The 25455-nt window shown below is 39.5% G+C and overlaps 1 protein-coding gene across 1 annotated transcript in view; it reads right to left on the minus strand.

The window, feature by feature from the left end:
• Positions 1-16398, minus strand: part of LOC122815793 (C-C chemokine receptor type 6-like) — a 438699-nt gene extending 422301 nt beyond the window's left edge. Inside the window, exon 1 of the mRNA XM_044088578.1 lies at positions 16179-16398. The gene's annotated coding sequence lies outside the window, so the exon portion shown is untranslated. The remainder of the gene's footprint in view (positions 1-16178) is intronic.
• Between the last annotated feature and the right edge of the window lie 9057 nt (positions 16399-25455).

A 25455-nucleotide genomic window follows, 5' to 3' on the forward strand; every position in this document is an offset into this window, starting at 1 on the left:
AAGCCCATCTGAATTGCCAAACTACTTAATGTGCCATTGAGACTGATTCCATATACCATGGGAAGGAGCCTCATTTTTGGACTGGCCGCTATTCAGAAGTGTGAGAGGTGGTACTGCAAGTTCCCGCTTCCCCACACACACACATATACACACACACACACACACACTCACACACACACACACACACACACACACACACACACACACACACACACACAAATATGCATACATTTCAAAAATTAAACTGTAATTCAGACAAAAAAGGGCATCAAATTCTGAAACACAATGTTACATTTTAAAAAGCGCCTTTGGTTAGGATGACCATCTGCAAGTAGTCATTGCCTCATCTTTCTCTCGGCCACCGCCCCCAGCTAATCAACTTCCCTCCCCTTCCACCGGACTGGAGAAGGCAACCACAGAGCACAGCTGGTGGAGTATTCAACTTTAGTTGGGGGGGGAGCAGGAGAGGAGATCAAACCATCTCACTTCTGCATCTTCCCTCCTAACTGCTTGGATTTTTTTATATGACCTACACTTCTTCAAGCAGAGGGGCATACAGCGGCACAAGACTGTGCCAGTGAGCACTCTTGCTCATGAAGCACTGACATACAACCTCCCTTCTGTGTTCACACATGCTTATGAAGTGGTGTTGCTACTCCCCAGCCTCTGGTAGGCAGCAGCATTGTGATGCAAAAACCCATGTCTTCCCTCAGTGGCAGCATTAGTTGCTAGCATTGTAGGGTGTGCCCTGTCCATGTATCAACAAGGTAGCTACTTTTAAAGCATTTTGTAGTGGATCCCCAATTACCCCTAATGTCTGCACTCCCATACTCCTGCTGCTTATATTTATATATATATGTATATATATATATATATATATATATATATATATATATATATATATATATATAAAATAATGACAAGATTTCTATAGCTCTGAGTAACAAGAATATTCTGAGATACTGAAATTGCAGAATCAGTATATATAAATAAATATATATATATATATATATATATATATATATATATATATATATATATATATGCCCCATTTGCACTTAAATTATTGCAGTTATGGACCTTATATATTTAGCAGATACTGTTATATTACTTCCAGCCATAATGGTATCCTCTTAACTACCTTAAGCTCATGAACATAGATATGGATAGGGATATAGGTTAATCTGTAAAGTGAAAGTTTTGCCTTACAACTCACTTCACCACCACAGTGCAGTACAATGCCAGCAGTTACTGATGCTGATGCAGCCATCCTCTGGCCCATCTCCCGATCCCATCAGTAGAGCATTAGTCTAAGCATCACTGTACATGAGGATAGGAGACAGGTAACCTGGTAAAGAAATAAGAGAAAATGCTGGAGTACAGTGCACACAGACTGGCAAAATATGTAGTGATGCAAGAATCCCTATGATGCTCTTAGAAGTACTACTAGTGCCATGAGCAGACATCTCTGGGAAATGTAGTAAACTGGATCTGAGTAAACAGTGTAAGGTTTGTATGCAGAGCAAGGTTTAGGAATGACAGGAAAATGTGAGATGAATTTAGTGTCTATGTTAGCAGAGGGCATTTTCATATCTGAGTGTCAGTCCAGGAAGCCAACCACAGCATTAGTCACTGAAGAGAAGGCCCGAGTGTGGGAGGAGTTTGACAAGAACATGGAAAATGATTTGTAGATGGCCTTGAAGGTGTAGCAAACCATCCGACAGCTTGAGGGTTGAGAGATAGATATAACACTGCCCAGATTGTTCTTAGCCTAGGTTGAGAAATGTTGACTTGGGATATTGTTGTGAGGTGGAAGGAGCACTTTGATGAACTCATGATCCCAGCAGATGCCCTTTTTCAGTGTCAAAAACAATGGGTTGGGATGGTTACAGGAGTGGATGAGATATGGCCAGATAGGGCAAAAGTGTTGAATATTGATTGGTTGTTGTGACTTGCACATCTTTTCAATGTTACATGTAAGATGGAGACAGTATCTACAGGACTGGCAAGCTAGGGTGATGGCCCCTTTTTGAAATGGAAGACTGAGTGTCTGGTCTACTTACAGTGACATTATACCCCTGCCTCTATAAGAATACTTATAAGAAGATTCTGGAAAGATGAGCCTGTCATTCAGGAAGAACAGTGACAATCCCATTTTTACCACAGAAAAGTGAATTAATTATTTGTCCTTGACAGATTTTGGAGAGATGATAGGAGCTGAACAGTATGGCCATTAAGAGACTGGTGCTATTGAATAGGATGACAGCAGTTTCCTTGCCAGCTTTCTACCACCATAATGCTCACCAAGGTAAATGATTCAGAAAGCAGGTGGTTGGATCATGGATGACATGATAAGGATTACCTTCATGGGGACAACTACACCTACAAGATCTACTTTAGAAAGGAAAGATAGGCACAGTTATGAAACAAAATAGTAAGAGGCTGAGGAAGAATTCCAAGAACATCAAGGCGTAAGGCACCAGGATTTTCTGGAGCCCTATGAACTACTCCACTGGGTTCTGAGAAAATTGATGTGACGTGTGAGCCACTTTCAGAATTGTACAGTCTCTTCCTAGGAAATGGAGCAGTACCCATGTGCAGAAAGGTGTTATTGGTGGTCTGTTTGCATACAGAAAGGTTCACGAAGGTTATCTGTTAATGTAGACTAGGGTAAGTCTTGCTCTCATTAAAACAGTTATGTGGAGTGCACTGCAAACTATGTAGTAGATGGGCAAAAACATAAATTCAAATGGCAGAGAGCTTTCATGTTTAGCGTGATCAGGGGATGTAGTATATTTGAACCTCTGTAAAACATTTGAGACCTTAACTTACAGAAGGTTTATGGGAAGGTAAAGGGTATGGTGGGCAAGATGGTGGTGCAGCTAAGGAATTAATTAGGTGATGGAAGGAAAAGAACAGGATATTGGCAAGAAATGTAGAGTAAGAATATTGTGGCTGATCATTTAGTGTAGTTTCAGAGCTAGTACCAGCCCTACTGAGAACTCCTATGTCAGACATCTAATCTGGAATATAGAATAAGGGAACTTTTTTGTTTATGACATAAATAGTGAAGACGTGGTCTTGCAACATAACCTAGTATAGCTAAGTAAGTGGACAGATATGTAACAGCTGAGGTTCACTTATAATTTCCTTCAAGCTGTACCATGACTGCAGAAATGCATCTGCTGTGAAAGGCAGCAGGCTGCAGAAATAAACCTGCTGTGAAAGGCAGCAGACTGCAGAAATGCACCTGCTGTGAAAGGCAGCAGACTGCAGAAATGCACCTGCTGTGAAAGGCAGCAGACTGCAGAAACGCACCTGCAGGGGTGTAGACTATAAAGATTTAAATGCCATTCTCCTAATATGCGGGACATTGGAGCAGCCTCATTAGTATATTATATATATATTTCTGGAAGTCACTACAACACAAAGACATCAAGTGGACTGATACCATAAAAGGCACACTTAATACCAGAATCAGGAAGTATAACTTTATGCAGAGGGCAGTAGAGACTTGGCATCAAGTGCACATTAGTGCAAGGAGCATAATATGACTTGGGCAGGTGGAGAAGGACTGTAAAGCAGCAATTATATATGCCAATATGGAACACTAAGGTGGTCAGGAAAGAACAAAAATATTTATTTTATCATTTATTATTTATATATGTCAGACTGTTTGCTTATTACAGGTTCTGTAAACGTCAACCAGGCCCTGACTTATGATCTACTGCAATTAACTCTGTGCACTCACTCCCTGGAGTTTGTTTACAATTGTGTACACTTTGTGCTAAGCCTACATGATTTAAGTGTCTTAGCGTGTTGAACAAGAACTCTGATTGAATATGGATGCTGTGTACCTGTTTATAAGCACCTTCTCTTGGCCAACAGAATTGTCGGTGGCTATGAAAGGGTATAGGGAAGTTAGAGCAGACAGTGTATACAAAAGGCAGGCCTGGTAAATGAGCACACCTAGGCAGCTTAAACTAGGTAAAGGGAAGTTGATTTTGAAAGATTTAAGATGCAGTGGAAGTTAAATTTGGAGAATGTACACAGAATGCAATGGGATTAATGCAGAAGTAAGTAAGACGGGGAGTAAACGGGGAAAATGTATTCAAGTAATGCACTCAAATGTACTTATGTCACAAAGAACATTTTTAACATGAATATTTACATATTAATGTAATAATAATCAATCCTCTTCAGAACGCTTGACCCATGCACATAAATAGAAATGGACATGCTAACAAAGAATGTGAGAGGAACATAAAGCAGCAGCTTAACAAGGAAGAGTTAACGGAATATACATGTTAATAAAATGCTGAGTTGAGATAACAGGTAACAAGGACAGTAAATATATTAGGGGATGTTTGCTTAGACTGCAGCTATTGCATATTAGGTGTATATACAAGGCTGTATTCTCCACTTCATTATGTATAAACAGGAAGAAATGAACCCTACAGCTGTTTTGTCATGCACATCAGAAAAGGATATGTTTTTGCTATTTGTTGTAATTTGCAATCATAGAAAGGGGGTATATTACCTTTAAATGTGTATTAGACATGTCTTATATATTAATGCAGTCAAAATACATAGTGACAAATGACAACACAGATCTGGTGACATTCATTAGGTAAAGGTCTCCGTTGTTAAATGGCATGTATGTACTACATCATTATACTGGGCACGCTCAAAAAAATTACAATGAACATAGCAGAAAGTAAACAATGAAAGCACACAAGAGAGTGTCATAACACAGACCCACTCACAATTTCCAGTGCTCCTGCAGTAGGCCACACAGTAAGAAATGTTATGTAAGCCATCATTTCCTATAAAGCTGTACAGTCCGAAGAAAAGAATTACAGCAATACATAAAGGTTTGGATGAAGACATGCAATACAGAGCATTATAATTATTTTGAAAATCAGTAATGTTTGTAGGCAATCAATGACATACTCAACATTTGCATCTTGCCAGACTCAAACACATGCCAGGACATTTATCAGGAAGCTGCGTATCAACCATTGATGCCACAGAAATAGTCATACCAGTTGTGTCATGAAGAGCACCCTTGAAGTGCTTGCAGCACTTTCCTAACGTAATGGGTATGGATCGCCTACCTTGGAGTGTGAGGTCTTAAAAATCTGACCCTCGAACTGTACCATAACTACTTTCCTTGCCTAAGCCCCTTCTGTCTGGCAGACAGATGTTATCAGATTCAAACCCCTACCTCTCCTACTACACACTACAGAGCTGTGTATTGACTGAGCCTGCCATAGGAGACTGCAATGGACCTTGACACAAATAACTGAAATTAATGTGTGAAGTAAGAAAGGAGTTTGGATGATAATTTGTACAATATTAATTTGTCATAATGTTGAAAAGGAGGTGTTTGCAGATGACATTGTGATCTGTAGTGAGAGTAGGGAACAGGTGGAGGAGACCCTGGAGAGATGGAGATATGCTCTAGAGAGAAGAGGAATGAAGGTCAGCAGGACTAAGACAGAATATATGTGTCTGAATGAGAAGGAGGATAGAGGAATGGTGAGGATGCAAGGAGTAGGGGTGGCGAAGGTGGATGGGTTTAAATACTTAAGGGTCAATAGTTCAGAGTAACGGTGAGTGTGGAAGAGAGGTGAAGAAGAGAGTACAGGCAGGATGGAGTGGGTGGAGAAGAGTTTCAGGAGTGATCTGTGACAGACGAGTACCTGTAAGAGTGAAAGGGAAGGTCTACAAGAGGGTAGTGAGACCAGCTATGTTATATGGGTGGGAGACAGTGGCACTTACAAAAAGGCAGGAGTTTGAGCTAGATGTAGCAGAGTTAAAGATGTTAAGATTTGCACTGGGTGTGACGAGGCTGGACAGGATTAGGAATAAGTATACTAGAGAGTCAGCCCAGGTTGGAAGGTTTGGAGACAAAGCCAGAGAGGCAAGATTACATTGGTTTGGACATGTGCTGAGGAGGGATGTGGAATATATTGGGAAAAAGATGCTAAGGATGAAGCTATCAGGTAACAGGAAAAGAGGAAGGTCTAAGATAAGGTTTATGGATGTGGTGAGAGAGGACATGCAGGTGGTTGGTGTGACAGAGCAAGATGCAGAGGACAGGAAGAAATGGAAACAGGTGATCTGCTGTGGCGACCCCTAATGGGAACAGCTGAAAGAAGATGATGATGATGATGTTGAAAAGGAGGTACATATGTTAATATTCACTCAACTGTGAGCAGTCCAATAACGATGTTGCTTGGCCAAGGAAGCTTTTGAAATTGATTTGTACACACAGAGTCCCAGAACTGAAGTAACTCTATCTGTGTAGGTATGCTATACAAGTCAATAGTCACTGTTGTTGTTGTCTTTCGTCTTTTCCCGGTTAGGGGTCGCCACAGCAAAACTCTGGTCCGCTAATGATTAATAGTCACTACTGGAGGCTAAGCTCTCTCAACTCAGTACTGGCATAACCAGTCAGGAGGAGAAGGAAACCACACTCACTACAATTCCAGTCTCACATAGACCTACCACGACAGCAAACCAAACACATAATCACACAAAAACATACTCGGAGCCTCTAAATAAAGATCTGCCTAAGCAGCAGAGACCTCCAAAGCAGACACCCAAGCAACCGCTACCCCAAAACAAAACACGTGCAGCACATATCTCACAAAGCCAGTGTGCCGAACAGTCACAGCCCTTAAGACTAAACAACACACCTGCTACACTTGTAATAGGTGACTCTATCGTCAGGCACACTGACGTCCCGCTCACCAGGCTGAACAAGGAGAGGGTCACGGTGAGCAGCCTGTCGGGCTAGGATCCGCCACATAACACAAGCACTCAGGTCACTCCAAGGCAAGTACAAATATGACTCAGTCATTGTCCATGCTAGTGTGAATGACCTGAGACGTACCTCCCTGGACTACATGAAAAGAGACATAAAGGAGCTCTCTGAGCATGTAGCCCAGGCCGGTATGACCCTAACCTTGAGTAGCATCTTACCCTCACCAAGAATGATGCCACAATATGAAGACAAGATGGTCAATTTCAACAATTGGCTTAAGTACTGGTGTCATTCAAAGGGGATCCAATGCCTGTCAGCTTGGAATGATATGCTCGACAAGCCACGATGCTTCGCTAGGGACGGCTTGCACCTGTCACCCCTGGGCTTTCGGATATTGGCAAAGGCTCTTGCTACCCCCATAGTGCCTTTTTTAGGCAAGGCTCAAAAGACAAACCCACCTCCATAGGTATCACAAGGGATAAGAAACTAAGAGTAATGCTACTCAATGCCAGAAGTCTAAACCTCAAGATGCACGCACTCGAAACTCTCCTTAGCATGGAGAACATCGATATCTGTGCAGTAACAGAAACCAGGTTTAGGGCTCCCGAGAGCACCCCAGCACTACCAGGTTATACCTCATACCATGCTTTTCGGCCCCAAAACTTGGACCGAACCACAAAAGGAGGGGGAGTATCGATATTCATCAAAGATACCCACACCTCCAGGTTGGTGGCAAAGCACGAAGCATCAGAGACTATCCATGTGCAACTAACAGTGGGTAAAACTGCCTTCCAGTTTATAGCCTGCTACAGACCACCCTCCCAAACCCAGGAACCCCACTCGGCCTTCTTGAGAACACTGGAAAATATGAAGGTCTCTCCAAACACCATTATATTGGGCGACTTCAACTACCCAAACATAGACTGGGAGCATTACTCTACCTCCAACACCCTAGCCCAAAGGTTCCTAGAATTTATAAACTCAAATGCTATGGAACAACTTTGTAACCACTACCACAAGAGGGGAAAACATACTGGACCTGATCATCACCAACATGGGGACTCTATGCTCCAGACCAGAAGTGTATCCCTCACTGGTAAGATCAGACCATAAACTAATCTCACTGGATATTCACATCCCGACCCCACCCCCTGCCCAGAAAACCACAGTGAAAAACTTCTCTAAAGCAAATTTCACACTCCCCAAAACCGAGGTGGAATCCTTCAAAGCCCCCGGGCCTGTGGAAAATACGGCCCAGACCGCAAAATCCTTTATAAACTCATTCTATGAACACCTTCAGGAATGCATGGATCATGCGATCCCAAATAAAACCAAGACCCAATCTTCCAAAGCAGACGTCCTGTCTGGTGGACCCCAGCCATAAACAAACTATACAATAGAAGGAGGAAGCTACTAAATGATAGAGCAAAATCCCAAAAAGGGAAGGCATCACTGATCAGTATTAGCAAAAAACTACGGGCACTCATAAAATTGTCTAAGGCCAGCTTCAAGAGAAAAATTGCACAGGACACTAAGGATAATCACAAGGCTTTCTTTAGTTATGTTAGGAACCTGGGTGGTAATTCCCAGATATGCTCAGAATTAGTCCAAAATGACAAAAAATACACTGAACCCACAGACATTGCCAACATCCTAGCTGACAGGTTCAGCGCAAACTTCTCCCCCCCTCCCCACCAAAAGGGCAAATATCTATCCCAGCAGAGTGCTGCCCCTGACATCTCAGATGCTCAGGTAAGAGCCGCCTCTCCAAAGCAAAAACACAGCATCAATGGGACCAGACGGTGTCCCGGCTGCCCTTCATGAACTCCAAGAAGAGCTAAACCCAAACATAAAACTACTGTTCAATCTCAGCCTTACTACAGGATATGTGCCCAAAGAGTGGCGTACAGCAACAGTGGTCCCTCTCCATAAAGGTGGTGCCTCAATGGATCCTGGAAACTATCACCCCATAAGCCTGACTAGCTTGGTCTGCAAAGCTATGGAAAAGATCATCATGGACCTCATAAATAAAGATATAGGGGACCTACAGACACTGGATCCTACCCAGTTCGGCTTTGTTAAGGGCAGATCCTGCCTCTTAAACCTGGTTGATTTCTTTGAAACAGTCACCAAGGCCATTGACGAGGGGAAGGTGGTCCACACAGCCTACCTGGACCTCACAAAAGCCTTTGATACAATACCCCACTCGGGCATTATAGATAAGCTCACCAGCTTAAATATAAACCCCTATGTCACTAGATGGATTGCAAACTGGCTCAAGAACAGAACCCACATGGTTAGAATTGCTGGAGCCATGTCAGACTCCAAACCAGTTTCAAGTGGTGTCCCACAAGGCTCAGTCCTGGGACCTCTCTTGTTCGGTATATATTTCTCGGAGGTACAGGCCAACACGGAAGGACTGTGGCTGACCAAGTTCGCAGATGACTGCAAACTGGGTGCCATAATCGACTCTCCAGCTGACACAAGCATCCTCCAAAAGGGCCTCATAGAAACAGACAACTGGTGCCAGAGCCATGGCCTCAAGCTAAATGCCAAAAAGTGTATAGTCATCCCTTTGGCAAAAACAAAGTGCCCACAAATTACCACATAGGTGGTAATCCATTAAGTACAGAAGAAGTAATTAGGGACCTGGGGACCCAAGTTGATAGCAATCTCTCATTTGACAACCACGTGGCCAAAGTGGTTAGAAAAACATTTTATATAGCCCACCTAATCATGAAGAGATTCACATCTAGATCAGGGGAGGTCATCGTGCCTCTTTACTCATCCCTCATCAGGCCCATAATTGAGTACAATGCCCCTTTTGGGATGTACCTTACCAGACACCTGCAGCAACTGGAAAGACCCCAAAAGTACCTCACCAAGAGGATCAAAGGGCTCAAACAGATGCCATATGCTGCCCGGTTAAAGAAACTCCAGCTCTACTCAGTGGCATACCACCTGTTCAGAGGCGATCTGTGCCTGACGTATAAATCCATGTCTAACCCGGAATTACTGGACATGCTGCACCTCAGAAAATCCAAATCCCATCGAGCTACGCGCTCGAGAGACTTGAACCTCAGCACTGAAATAAATAGGACATGCTGGAAGGACAGATTCATAACCCAGAGGCTCCCTTCACTCTGGAATAAAATCCCAGTCCAGGTTAGGCAGAGTCCCTCATTGACTCTCTTCAAGAGGAATCTTGATGAGTGGATGGGAGATCGTAGGTTTACCCCGGGTATCACTTCTGTGTCACTGTTAGACAGAGGCACAGTATACTAACCTCGAAAAAGGGCATAGCAAAATAAATTTAAAATGGGTGGTGAAAGCCAAACACATTCTGGCTAGGCTTATAAATGCCCTAGGGCAGATAGCCTAGTATGAACCTATGAACCTATGAACCTATGTACCAAAAGAGCACTTACACCATGACATTCCCAGAACAACTGTCTCACTGCCCTGAAATCTCAAAATGTGTTGATAGTTGTTTGTCCAGTGTAAAAATGGATAATAACTTGTTGCAATGGCGTTTGTGCATCAGTATATTCATATATATATATATATATATATATATATATATATATATATATATATATGTATAATGTTGCCCTTTGCTGGAATTAACAGCAAGCTAATATGGATATATATATATATATATATATATATATATATATATATATATATATATATATGTGTATGTATATAAGTTTACTATTAAAATTATGAAAATTAAAATAATTTTTGTAATTAAATGTCGTCATTTATTGTCGAATCTATGCATTTCTGATTGAAAAAGTCAAATTTGACATTTTACAGCAATTACCAAATATGCCATCTTTGCCATGAAGTCTCTTACTCCTATAAAGAGCATCCCATTTTTGCAGGGGGTTGCAGTCCCCACACCCCCTGCTAACTATATATTCCAACTCCGAGATCACACTACAGTGAAGAAAAGGATGAATTTCACTAATCACATTGTACCGCGATCATTGTACAGTTCTTCAAATGTATATTAGCAAATGCACAGTACATCCGCTAATATAAATGTTCGAACATTGAAAATGCACCCATATGAAACATTTGAACATCTGTATTTCGAATTTTTCATATGGGTGCATTCTCATCTAGACATTATAATAGTAATGTCGTAAATATATATATATATATATATATATATATATATATATATATATATACAGATATAGATATATTGATATATTTATGTATCACTGATCAAAAACACACACACACATATATATATATATATATATATATATATATATATATATATATATATATATATATATATAAATGGAGAGCCTCTAAAAGTCCATCAGATCATCTTTACTTCAAACAGTTAAGAAATGCCACCAAGAAAGACATTCTCAGGGACAAAAAAGACTATTACTTTCAACTCCTACAAACCCATAAAGAACAACCCCAGAAATTCTGGTCAGGCATTAACAAACTTCTTCAACCAGGTCATTCTAAATTTCCTTCACCTTCCAGATTCAACCAAAATAACTCTGACCAGATTCCAGATGCTTTCAATAAATATTTTACTGAAGCCATTCTAACCCTTGCCAATTCTATACCACCAAGCACCTCTTCACCTCTAAACACCCCTAATACTACAACTCCTACCTTTCACATACAACCTGTCCCTACATCCCAAATTTCCAAACACTTCCAAAAACTTAAACCCTGCACCCCTTCTGCTGACTGCCTTCCAGCGGAATACCTGCAAATAGCAGCTAAAGCCATTGCCTACCCCATCTCCATCCTTATAAACAGAACAATTTCAGAAAGTAAAATCCCTTCCATATGGAAAGTATCCCACATCATCCCTCTACACAAAGGTGGTACATCTACTGAGCTCTCAAATTTTAGGCCTATAGCCTTACTCTCACCAATTGCCAAAATAATGGAGAAATGCATACACAGACAACTACTTGACCACCTTATCCATAATAACATACTTGCCAACTGCCAACATGGCTTTAGACCATTCCATAGCACAACTACCGCTCTACTATCCTTTACTGACTCTATAAACAAAAATCGTAACAACAATACTTTCTCTTCTGCTCTATTTATTGACCTTTCAAAAGCCTTCGACATGGTGAATCACAACTTACTCATTGAAATCCTAAAAGCCCAATCACTTGACTCACAATCTCTACTATGGTTTAAATCCTATTTTGGAAACAGACAGCAGGCAGTCCTTTGGAATAATACCCTTTCTTCTTCCCTCCCTGTGAACATCGGAGCACCTCAAGGCTCCATTTTAGGTCCTCTTCTCTTTTCATTATTTATTAACAATCTACATACCAAGATTCTTCAAGCCACTTGCATTCAATATGCTGATGACTCAACATTAATTTGCTCTGCCAAGTCCATAAACTCTCTCCAATTCCAGACCCTAACAGTATTAAACAGTGTTGAAAATTGGTTCATGCAACACTGCCTCCTTCTGAACCCTAAAAAAACAAAACTGCTACTCTTTGCTCCTACTCTTAAGTCACCTCTACCAAATTTCATAATAACCTCTAACAATGGCACAAATATAGTCCCTGACACCACAACCCGTTTACTGGGTGTTACAATTGACAACACCCTTAGCTTTGATGACCATATTAACTCAACAATAAAAAATGTCAACAAAAAACTAGGCTCCCTCTACAGACTCAAACCCTATCTTACCCCCCCAGCAAGAATTACTATTGCTCAGACCCACCTATCTTCTACCCTGTTCTATGCTTCTGCAATTTATAGTAATCTGTCTAGAAATAACATTACTAAACTTTCCACCTGTTATAATAATATAGCCAGATTTGCTACCAGTTCCCCCTGTAGAACACACCACTGTCACAACCTCAAACAACTGGGATGGCTACAACTGGATGACAAATTACTCTATCAGCAACTTGTTATCACCCAAAAAATACTCTATCACCCTAATAATACCCCAATCCTTACTAATCTAATCACCCCCCTACAAAAATCTCCCTATACTTCGCTCAGCTAGCAAATTTCTAGTTTGTTCTGTCAAATCTAACAACAAAGCAGGGGACTCGCTCTTCTCCAACACAGTGGGAAAAAGCTGGAATCAACTCCCTAGTGAACTTCCCTGTCTTGCTTCCAGTCAACTATATAAAAAGCATCTTAAAGAATATCTAAAGAACCATTGGCTTTGTCCCTGTTCCAACCCTGATTGATTAGACCCAATATACAAGAATTACACCAGAACCAGGTGCCTATTGTTCTTTCCTTTCTCGCATCTACTCCCACCTGATAAGAATTAACTTTAACCAGCATCTGATAACTCACTGCTCTCTCCCTTATATAACCCTCTCTGACCTCTAAACCTCTTTACTACTCTCTCAACTCTTCTCTTCTCCACTGCTTTAACAAAAAAAAAAAAAATGCACAATGTTATATTTTTTGGAATTCTTTTTTTATAAGTATCTCATCCTCAAATTAAACAATGTGTTTTAAATAGATGTAATTTTTTACTGCATATTGTAAACTTGTCTCTGCTACTGGTTGGAGCTTTTCTCCCTGGGCCTCTACTGAAAATGGACATATATCCAGATAGACTAGCCCAGTCAACAAATGTAAATAAATATATATATATATATATATATATATATATATATATATCATTGCAGAGCAAACTGTCACTTGAGCTAATGCAAAAATAGTGATATTTTTAGATTGAATCTAAAAAGATTGAAACAATGAAAAGTTAAAAATTATATTTTTGCAGAGGGAAAGCCCTTCTGCATCCCCTACACACCCTGCTAAGTATATGTACTAGCTCTGAGATAACACAACAGCAGGATAAGGGCAAAATTATGAATCCCACTGCTCCACAGTCTTGCATGGAAAGTAACTGAAAGGCTGAAAAATAAGCTTGGAAGAGCATTTCCCCTTACAGACTGCAACCATATATATATATATATATATATATATATATATATATATATATATATATGGGTCTACCTGAGATGGTCGACAAGCCATTTGATCGACTTTTATTTGGTCGACAATTCATTTGGTCGACAAGCGGTTTTATGTGGGGTGCCCCCCACACCCCCCTAACTATATATATCAACTCCAGGGTTGCACAACATTGGGGAGGGGGGCAAACCTGCCTGTCGACCAAATGAATTGTCGACCAAATAAAAGTCGATCAAATGGCTTGTCGACCATCTCAGGTAGACCCATATATATATATATATATATATATATATATATATATATATATATATATATATATACACACACACACACACACACACACACACACACACACACACACACACACACACACACACATACGCATATATGTATGCAGGTTGACACTCACAAGGTCACAGAGTCCCCCACTTCAACTCAAACGATGGTAAACCTGAACACCACAAATCCTGAAAGTTAACACATCGAAAAAGGAAAACAAATTCTTTCCTTTTCTGTTCAAGCGACAAAAAAAAAAAAATCCCTGACACAGCAACAGGATGAAATTTGTATGAATAATGATGCTATTAAGGAAAGGGTTTTCTGTCAGATAATGTGCAGTGTTAAGGTTGGGTAAGGGCCAGGGGAGGGGGTAAGGTTATAACGCATGAATTAAGGTGGAGCAGGGGGGTGAATGTTTCAGCTTATTCTTGTGTAATAACCTAGACATACCTGACAACTTGTTTTACTTGAATTATGTGACTCTCATGTTGCTGCTTTTACCACTGATTTAGGTAATGAGCAACTGTGGCTTTAGACTTTCATGATGTCATAGTTAGAGGTTACAGGTCCAAGAAAAGTTCAGGGCTGTCCTTAGCAGTACAAATAAATGTAGAAATTATGCACATTTTGTATCAAAAATTGTATAATTTGATATTGTATATGGTAAGGCAGTTTCGGTCTTTAAGAATTTATTATTTACATTTGCTGTGCAAAATGCAACAGTACACTTTAATGGACCATTACCAGTCAACAAAAATTCAATAGTAAATATATAAATAACTAAAGCATTCTTTTGAAATCTCCACTCCCATCTGTCTGCCAATAGAACCAGTCCTATGGAGTCACTAGATTGAAAAGATCTGCAGAGTTGTGTCTCAGTTCTCACATTACCTAAAGTAACTCAGTCTAAAACCCTTCTTACTGGTTTATACAAAACAGTGTTATTATGAACTTCTGTTATTATACAATTCTGAACACCATCCAAGAATGAACCAGGTGCTTCCTGCCCAGCAGCAGGTGACATAATTAGTGGCCTTTTCTGAAGAGGAGGGGTCAAGGCCACGTCACTGTCGGTGTCATGTTTTATTGCCCAAGATCTGAAAATCCCTAAACAACGAAAGACGTTCAGTGCTGCAGAACTCCACTGTGTTAGAATGCCTTTTAGTTTTTGCATTAACCAAGTAAGTGATGTGGTCCTTCGTGGAAGCATATTTAGCCATAACCCAGATCTCAGGCAAAGTGAAACACACCATCTTTTTGAGAATAGTATTGTAACCTGTCAAGCAACAAATTTTTAAGAGGTTGCAGGAAACAAAGAGCACCAGATGAAAACATGTGCAGATACATGGAGAACATATAAAACTCCACAGAGACAGTATCTAGAGGTCAATAATAAATCCCAGGCTCTATTGTTGTGAGGCAAATAGTAACAAAGCCATTGTGCTGAAATGAGTTAAGGAACTGAAATTCCTTTTCTTCTACAATAACTTGGCATTTTCTCAGCATCTAAGGTTTATTAACGCCTTGCTTCTTGTTAACTCTGCTATGTTAGGCTTGTACTGTGCAAAATACAGGTTTGTGTCTTCACAGATAACGTATCATTTTGTTCTCATGCAATAAGTAAAGCTAATGCTTTTGTCACACAATCTTAGCTTGCCGAATGATGCCTGGTTTATCCAGTTGTTTAAACCTACATCTATCTATCTATCTATCTATCTATCTATCTATCTATCTATCTATCTATCTATCTATCTATCCATCTTTCAGTCGACTATTGCTTTCTCACTGTCTCTGTCTAGCTGTTGATACATTTGTCTTGTTTTTTGAAAGTCAGAGCTGCAGTACAATGGAGCATGTAAATGCAGATTAAAAAGATAAAAGGTGTTTTACTGTTGCCGACCAGACTGAGACATCATTGCTTTAGCTATATTTTAAACACAATCCTCGGGTCAAATCCAAACTAAAAATGTTTCTTCCTCCAGAGACCATTCATTTTCCCTAGGTATTTAAAAAAACAGTTTAAAGAGCGTTTTCCATTTCTTATTTTATGCATATGGTACAGTGGGACTGGCATTACTTGTTACTAGGTTAAGGCTGACAGCCTCAATGGTAAAAAATAAACTTCTACAAAAGCATATAAACACAATAAAAATTAACTGACCTCATGGGACTCTGAATTAACGAAATCCAAGAGCAAGGACAGGTGTTAAATCCATTTTGTTTTAAGTCACAGATGCTGAAGTATCGCTTGAGAAATTCAGAAACAGGAACTATTCAGTTCATTTTAAAGAGGAAAACTACCGTCAGACTGCTTTTTTTTTCAGTGGCTACACAATATTAACTCATTCTTTCCCAAAGAATATAGCACTGGCAGCAGGCCCTGTATTGTGAAGGTCACAAAGCTGTAAACCAAAAAATCCAGTAGACCTAAGTTTGAATCACAGAACTTGGCTGTTGTTTGCATAGTGTGTAATCTAAGGTCTGTAGTTAAAAAAAATATGCATTTCTAATTTGTCCTTCCCACGGTTTCCTGAAGGGATTTTTTTTTTTTTTTTGTTGTATGATTGGCATATAGGGGTTTCCTTATTTGCACTTTTGCAACTGTGTTCTTTCATAAAGGAGCTGCTATCTTGTGATAATGACAAGCATATGGGTGTCAAGACACCATAACAGTAAATTCATTTGTGGGGTTATTGTTTATTCAGCTTCCTGTTCCATTGGTATATTGTGTGACTAAGTAAGTAACCAAGACATAAAGTTTACAGGGTTACCAGATATAGTGAATAGGTCTTACTTAGAGATGCACAGTCTAAATGCGGACAAAAGTGATTATCTTCTTTTTTTTCTGTCTGGGCATTAAATTATGTGACATCTAGACTCCTTCTGTGCTGATTTTTTTTATTGTTAACCAGGGTACAGCCCTTCATGGACCGTTTGTCTGAGAACACCATCAGGTTGTGTCTTGCTAAGAGTCACACAGCTAGACAAATGCAGGATAAGGGAATCAAAGCCTGAACCACAAGAACAGCTCATAACCTTAGTACACTGCACCAACTGCCAGACTTAAGTAGTTCACGGAAAAATAATGTTTCATTAATATTTAGTAAACTTTGGAACAAATCATTTTGTACAATGCTTCCCTTCTGTATTTGTTCTAGTAAGATAACGTCACCATGTGTTTTGATGACAACATTAGGAATAACTTGGGAATGCACTGCATTAAGGTGTAGGGTATTATTTTAATTTCCGTATTTCCATTATGTTTAGTTTTATGGTGACTCAGGTCCATTGATCTAACAGAAAAAAGCATAGTAAATTGGCAGAAAGAAGGCATCACAAATGGAAAAAATAGGTAGTTCTTCCTCGTCTGACGTCACACTGACATCACAAAATGGGTGAAAAGTGGGTGGGACAAGGAAGAAGATGGGTGGGGTGATGGGAGGTGTGAAGGGTGTGACCTTGCTCTAGTTTTAGCCGCAACGAAAGGTGGCAACCCTGTGATAGATACCTGATAAGTGACAAAATTAAACATCATGGAATAATAAGGGATGCAGTACTCCACCACAGATTTTGATATGGCATATCCTGGTGCCGTTCCTGTCTTGTCATAGTGTAAGTGACCTTCAGGTAAATTTATACCAGAGTACCAAACAAAGAAGGGGACATTTGTATGAAATGCTTTTCACAAAGTATTTTATTAATGGCACTTTTTTTTAAATTATCATACAAGGAAGCTGGATACCACATGATCTGGTACCTAGTAAAATATATGACTGCCTTATCATACAAGGAAGTTGGGTACCACATGATCTGGTACCTAGTAAAATGTGTGACTGTCTTTTTAAAAACTGCACCCAAGGCCACTGATTCTGAAGCACCAGAGCAGCATTGCTGTTTTAAGTGGGTTGTATTCTGCCTTCAACTCAATAATGATGTTTATAGTATTTATGTTATTTCATCCTCTCTAACATCTTCTTCAGTATATTTCCATTAAGCTGCCATAGTCACTGTTTATATGGCTTTTGAAGCATTGCTTGCATCATTTACATGGATTTATAGTTATTTTTTTATGTTTAAAGCCTGGACAGTGTCCCATGTTGATGCTCATGTTTATAATTTGACAGAACATTCCCAGAATGCTAATACTCTGAATAAATTTCACTGAAACCAGTTTCAGTGACCCTCAGAGTAAGGCTTTTTTGAAAAGAGCAAGCCCCCTTTGAAGACACTCCCACAATCCAAGGAGGAATGTATACTTACTCTGAGGTTGCAGAAAGTAGAGAAAAGAGAAAATTCACTGTTGCTGAAAGTGATTTCAGAGAAATGTATTCAGACTATCAGTACTTGCTAAAATCCATTCAATAACTTCAGACTCTCTCTTTCCCCAGGTGAACTACTTTGTGATGAATCTAACCAGCCAGGCTTTTGCCTGTTACTTTGTTGCCATGTCCTTTCTACTACTCCTGTGATATTCTACAAATTATTACTGATGCTGATTCTAGTTCTGAGACTAATTCTGGATTTCCAGGATTTGGATGTTTTGTTTGAACTGCCAGAAAATGCTGCATGAGAAGACAGGACCAACAGCACTCAAAACAGTATGCCTCATGAACCAGTTGAGATGGCACTGTGCTTAGCCTCAAGTCTGAGATGGTACTACATGCAGTATAAAATGGTATATTATAATGATTCGTAAAAATGTGATAACTTGACGTACATAGCTTGTAGGGCAGTGCCAATTGTTGTGTGAGTGACTGAGACACTAAGTGCGGTTCACAGAATGAAAGCTGTTTATACATACAAACACACACACACACACACGCACACACACACACACACACACACACACACACACACGCACACACGCACACACCCACACCCACACACACACACACACACACACACACACACACACACACACACACACACACACACACACACACACACATAATAACATGCCAGGTTGTATGCCGAGATGCTCACTCTACGCCCCCAACACTAACTCTCATCAAGGTCATTGGGGTAATGAACACTGAACAAGTGAAAGTTGTGCATTCAGTATGATGACTTTACCAAAGTGATAATTAAATACTCATGACACCTCCATCTGATATTCATTTTGTGTTTCAGTGTTTTTCATGCATCCTGGCCTTAAGCCTAATACTAATGTGAAACAGAAGTTTTCTGAACTCACACCTGATTACACAGGGGAAAAGAACAAAGACCTGCCCTATTGCTGCCAGGAAAAACAGTGACAGCCAAGCATGGAATGAAACCTAGAAGGCACACTGTGTCATTTTTCAGTGCTGGCACATGGCTTCAGGTAATGTGGCTGCCAAGCGATTTTATGCCTGGCATACAGGACATCCTTGGATCTGGCTCTGATGGACCTTTTGGATATCCACAAAATGAACACCATCAGAACTAGTAAATCTAAGGATTTAAACTCTGCATGCAACTTAAATAGGACCTGAAGGAGGGACAGGTACATATGTCAGACAGTCACCATTCTTTGGAACAGACTTCCCCTCCATGTGAAGTAGAGCACTTCCCTATCTCTATTCAAGTGCAACCTGGACCAGTGGATGGGGAGTTGGAAATTCACCCCTGGTCTAACACCTCGATCTCTGATGGACAATAACAGCCATTAAGTCTTACCCTAATTGACATATAGCAGCTTTCATTTAAATGTAGTTTGTTAAACAAAATACAGTATTCTCTTTGCATAAGTCTAGAAATCCAGCCATGTTAAAGTAGACCTTCATATTTTGCATGCAGTTTCAGTAAATGCACTTTCAATCAGCGAAAATAAGCTTCAATCAAGAATACCGATTAGAATAAAATGTGCTAACAGAATATGCAGTTCATTAAGTACAAACAGATCTTGTTTAGGTGGTAAGAGGCTTGGGAACCAAGGTTAAAGAGGCATGTAGAAAGTTACAGGGTTTTGGTATTATTAAGAGATAACACAAGACAGGTAGTTAGCTGTTTTGGGCTGATATGCAGAAAGTCATTGGAGTACAGTCTTCAGAAGTTTGGTGCAAACACTATAGAGTGAGAAGCTAGGGACATAATTATCAGTACTGTTATTGGAGACAGTAAGATTTGACATTCTGAGTACAGAATTTATGAACAGTATAATGAGCGCAGGAGCTACAGACATTAAGATTTGATTCAGTTATTGTTGACATCTACCTCCAGTGTACATAATAAAACATTTTTAACCAAACTACAGTGTATGTATAATTTTATTTTGAAAGGTATGAAAAGATTTGGCAGCTAAAGGAGAGACTGATGCTTATTCAGCCCAGTGCTGGGTAATTAAAAGATAAAAACATTCCTTCCAGACTCATTCCAGCTTCTTCCAGTTATTTCAAGTTCGTTCCAGTATTCTACAGTCTTATTAATTTTTATAGATGAGAAACTGGAAATTCGCCTGTGGTCTGACACCTGTATCTCTGATGGGCAGTAACAGCCATTAAGCATGCAATAATTAACATGCATTTCTTAAAATAACATCTAAGGCACAATAACTCATGGGATACATTTGGGTTGTGTGGCTAGACTTATAAAGGCTGCAGTGGTCGTTAACTTAGTATAAACTTATGAACCTATGTAACTTATGAACCTATGTGGGTATAAAGTGCCCACAATGCTTTAAACAGTGGGGGGATAGTGTGAGATGGTGGGACAGCATTTATTTCATGATAGACAGGATAATAAATAAACAGTCATTATCACAGGCCGCTAAGCTACAGCACTCAGCAATAAATGATTTCAGTTGAGCCAATAAAAACAAGCATTTGTTAATGCTAAATGTAGACTGCAGTGGTGAAGGACTGCTGCAGTATGGTAGAAGCAACTGTGAAAGAGAGAAAGGGAGTTGTTTGTCTCATTTGGATTCACTATTGCAACTTACAACTACTAAGATTTGTTTCAAAATACACATTCTAGGCACTTTCCCATGTCTGAAATCTTGTGCTTATAGGAGTGTATTGGCAGTTTTGGGAGACATTATTTATGTTTTATTCATACCATCAACATTATATTTAAAAATAAACAAAAAGGACATGACAAAGTGTAACTGATGTATGTTGGTCAGACCGTATTGAGTCACTTTTGGTAAACTGTCTTCCTACAGGTACTCTTTTGGACCTTGAACTACATGAGCTTATCTTGTGACAGTATACAGAAGGTTACAGCACTGTATCCTGGCATTAAACTGTATCCGCACTATAAACTGACTTACGTTGACTTTATATCTATCACTTAATAGAAGCAAGTTTTGAAGAGAAGTACTATCTTCTGTTGAGATACTTTGTTCTAGTGATGGCAAGTGGCAACCATGCACATACCAAGACAGGGCTCCCAATTGTAATTGTGAGATCCATAAGTGTGATCCGCAGAATTAAAAAAAAAATCTGAAAATGCAGAACAGTCAATGTCAAACATCAGTGTTCTCCATTTAACGTTCTTTCTGTACCCTCCGGTGGGGGAGGGGTAAGTGCCTCCAAATTTGTATAAACCATCTTCAGATTGCTTTACTGTTAGGAGAACAGAATATTCTGAGAAATGACAATAATGGACTTAATATATGTAAGTCTGCATTTTCGGTCATTCAGTCTCACTATGCTGGGACTCTAGAAATTTCAAACAAATACCTCCAGAACAGTCCTACCACACATTTCCAGTGAGCATAATATACATGTGAGATATTTAAAGTTCTTCATGTGGTTGGAAAAAAACATTCTAACCATTAAGTATAAAAGATGCACTCTGATGCATGAAATTTGCTTTGATTATATTACCATAATCAAGATTTGAAATGCAGTCTGATCTGCAGTACATAATAAAGTTGTTCTTTCAATCTAACACGCAGTGCATGCTGTTTGTTAATAGATGTAATCAAACGTTTGTATTGCACTTGGCTAGAAGAACAGAATCATCTAAACATGAGCAGAAATGCTTTTATTATTGGGGAAACTATGGAATACAGAGGTAATTGTGAGACCTTTCAAAGGACTGGCATAGATTTTACAGTGTAGCCTGTTAAGCTTTCTGATTACATGAACACTTTGTTAGGACATAATCGATTGTTACTGGATGCAGTGCTTTAATAATAAATTGTGCATTGGAAGGGGATACATAATGCATCACTACTCTCAAACTGGCTAAAGAAGACATTGTAAGAAAATAACTGCCATAAGAAGATAGACATGCATGGCAAAGGTGGATAGACAAGTGTGCACACACACATACGTGCGCACGCACACATGATTAAGTTTGCATGTGTGTCTTCCGAAAAATCTAAATGGCAGAGTTCTTGACATACCATGAAACAGCAGAGTTCTTCCCAATTGATTAATGTGAAACGGTGTTAACCAGGAACAAAATAACAAGTTAGTTCAAGTCAATGGGCATGACATTTAATAAGAAAATAAACCATAATAAACAGAGACCCTTCACAAATCATTTGAAGGCAGAGAGACAAACTAAGTTATAATTCATCAGTTTGTCTAACTATGAAATATATTGCGATAGCTGCTTTGGTTAATTTTTGAAAACGAGCAGGTCAAACTGCTGTGGTTTTAAAATTAGCACATACTGTCAAGGGAATCATGCTAGAGATAGATACACATTCACACACACACATGCACGCACACATACACACACACACACACACACACACACACACACACACACACACACACACACACACACATGCACACACACGCACACACACGCACACACACGCGCGCACACGGGTAGCCTATCATTTTTTATATTGCCCAATATTTTCAAAAAACATGTAAGCTACTTATAGCACTATACACATCATTTTAATTATGCCTTTACAAAGCATAACAGGATATGCATTTGCTTTGCTCTTGTCCTGCTGTCATCTGTTCTACTCAAGACACTACTCCATTACTATTCATACATATTTGCTTTTAAAATGCTCCTGCTTCAGACAACCATAACTTGACCTGAATATGAACCCAAAGCTTCAACAAGTCTTGCTCCTTGCTTACCTCAGCATGTTCCTTGACTACAGCACAGACTTCACTTGGTTCTTGAACCACACATTGCTTTGCTACCTCAACCACTGGTGCACTTTGCTTCTTTCTCTGAACATGAATATCAGTCTGTGACACAGAGACAAAACAGTGTTAACTCATGAGGCATTTGTCAAATTAGAAGACTAACCAGGAGGTATTTATATTCTGACCGACTGTGCTGAACACTGAATGCAGCAGACAGTTATATTTTCCTTGCGTTGCCCACAGACTTGATCATCGACAATGTCTTGCTATGTAGGCTGTTTTATACTCAGAAGTTCATCGATAAGCTGCAAGAGATAGAAAATCCATTAATGACAAATAGTCGTAAGGTGTCAACATACATGTAATGCAAAAGCAAATTATGAATGCTGGTGTCACAATGTTACAGCACAGGTAGCCCAAGAAGATGAGGGGTCTATATTATATATTCAAACTTTCTAAACTTTGAATCCCATATGTTCGACAACATATGATCGAAGTTTAAAAGTTCGAATATATAATTTAAAAAAAAACTTACCTTAACGGTGCAGGTAGGGGGGAAAGCCCCCCTGCACCCCCCACACCCCCCTACTTAAATATACCAACTCCGACATCACACTTCAGTGCAGGAAAGGGAAAATCTCCCATTCTGCACCAAACAGCGCCATTACGTTTAACCTTCGAACACTTGAAATTTCGATCATATGGTGTCGACCATATGCCATTCAAAATTTCAAGCGTTCGTGATTCTAGTAGGAACCCGAAGATTAGGCATCCCCTTTCGTCTTTTTGTTATGAATTGCTATAGCTAGGACATTTTATGTCAATATATCATCGTATCTGGTGCCACCATTGGAAACTTTGTGCCATAGCACTAATGTTAGACCCAAAATCATTTTATTATATCAATACTGTTCACTTGAAAATATGTACTTTTTAAACAGTCTTGTTCGTCTAGAACAGTATATAGCAAAACCAGACCTCACTCAGACTACTGTATTTTTCTGCTCCCCATACTACTACATTCCTCTCACACTATTGAAATATTCAGTATCAGCCCACCAATACCAATCTTCAGTGCAAAAATTTTGAAGTACCACCACTTTCTTCTATTGCAACCAGAGAAATTGCATTGAAATAAATGCCCTACTCATTTGAATTACTTATAACTTAATTGTCAAACCACAGATTCAACCCCACTCCTTATTTTTCATCTTTCAGTCATGCACCCCAATGAGTCCTCTGAAACCCACTGACAAATTCTCCATAACTAGATTAAATCCTGCATAATACTACCTGCCCAAATTCTCCATAACTAGATTAAATCCTGCAGAATACTACCTGCACCGACTCCTTGGTAACAGCTGAAATACTTTATGCAGCAAGACTGCCAACCAATGTGCTTTTCTGCTGCCCCTCATTAAAATATGCACCGCAACACCTATGGAGATACTGTCATTACAGAACATGCAACTTCCCTGTATCAATTAAAATTTCACTCATTTCACTGCATTACCCTCCCCTAACATGTCTGAGGTGTACCTTGCATCTCCTTCCTGCCTTAATTTCTGCAGTGCTAAGTCTTTCCCATCAAGCGCTTATGTCCCATACTGTTATCAAATGCTACTGAATGTTTAGCATTTAGGTCACTATAAGATTTTCAAATTCTAACTCATCTGTGAATATCTTTTAGTATTACTGAGTGTAAAAATATGGATTCACATACAATATATAGCTGGCACTGGAACTGTAAAGCTTTATTGTAACTGATGTAAACATTCAATTGTTAATGTCCCTAGATAATGGATCGCTTCTGCAAGGTACTACACTGACAGATGTCTGATCACAGTTACAGTATACTGCTGTACAAATGCCAATATGTAAATAAAACAGTGGCAGAAAAACAATTCACTTACATTTTTCTGTTATTTGCACCGTAGCTGCCATACTGATGATGTCCATGGATTTTTTATAGAAAAATAAAAGTGTAGGTACTGCTTCTTTAATTAGTTGCTGAATCGGTCACCGAGGCTTCATTTCCTCTGGAAGTATCTCATGCATTTAATTCAATTAAAATTGGCTCTCCTCAAAATGTTTGGAGCACAGGAAATATCTGGGCTTTGTGCTGCCAACCTCTTGTTTGACAAACTTACTTATGTTCCGGACATCTGTACCACAGTTTATCACCCATCATGTATAAAATTTAATATCACATGGAAATCGATGGAATGACACACAGGATGGCAGACTGTTGTGGCAAATTCTGCAGCCATATGCAAAGCACTGAGGCATGCTTACAGTCACCCACACTAAAAGGAAAGCATTACTGGATCAACTCACACACACCAGGTGGGTAATGACAAAGCACATTCTTGATAAACTCACAAATATGATGAT

This window comes from Protopterus annectens, chromosome 11.part0 (genome assembly GCF_019279795.1).
Source record: "Protopterus annectens isolate FY-2018-M chromosome 11.part0, PAN1.0, whole genome shotgun sequence".
Lineage (NCBI taxonomy): Eukaryota > Metazoa > Chordata > Ceratodontiformes > Protopteridae > Protopterus > Protopterus annectens.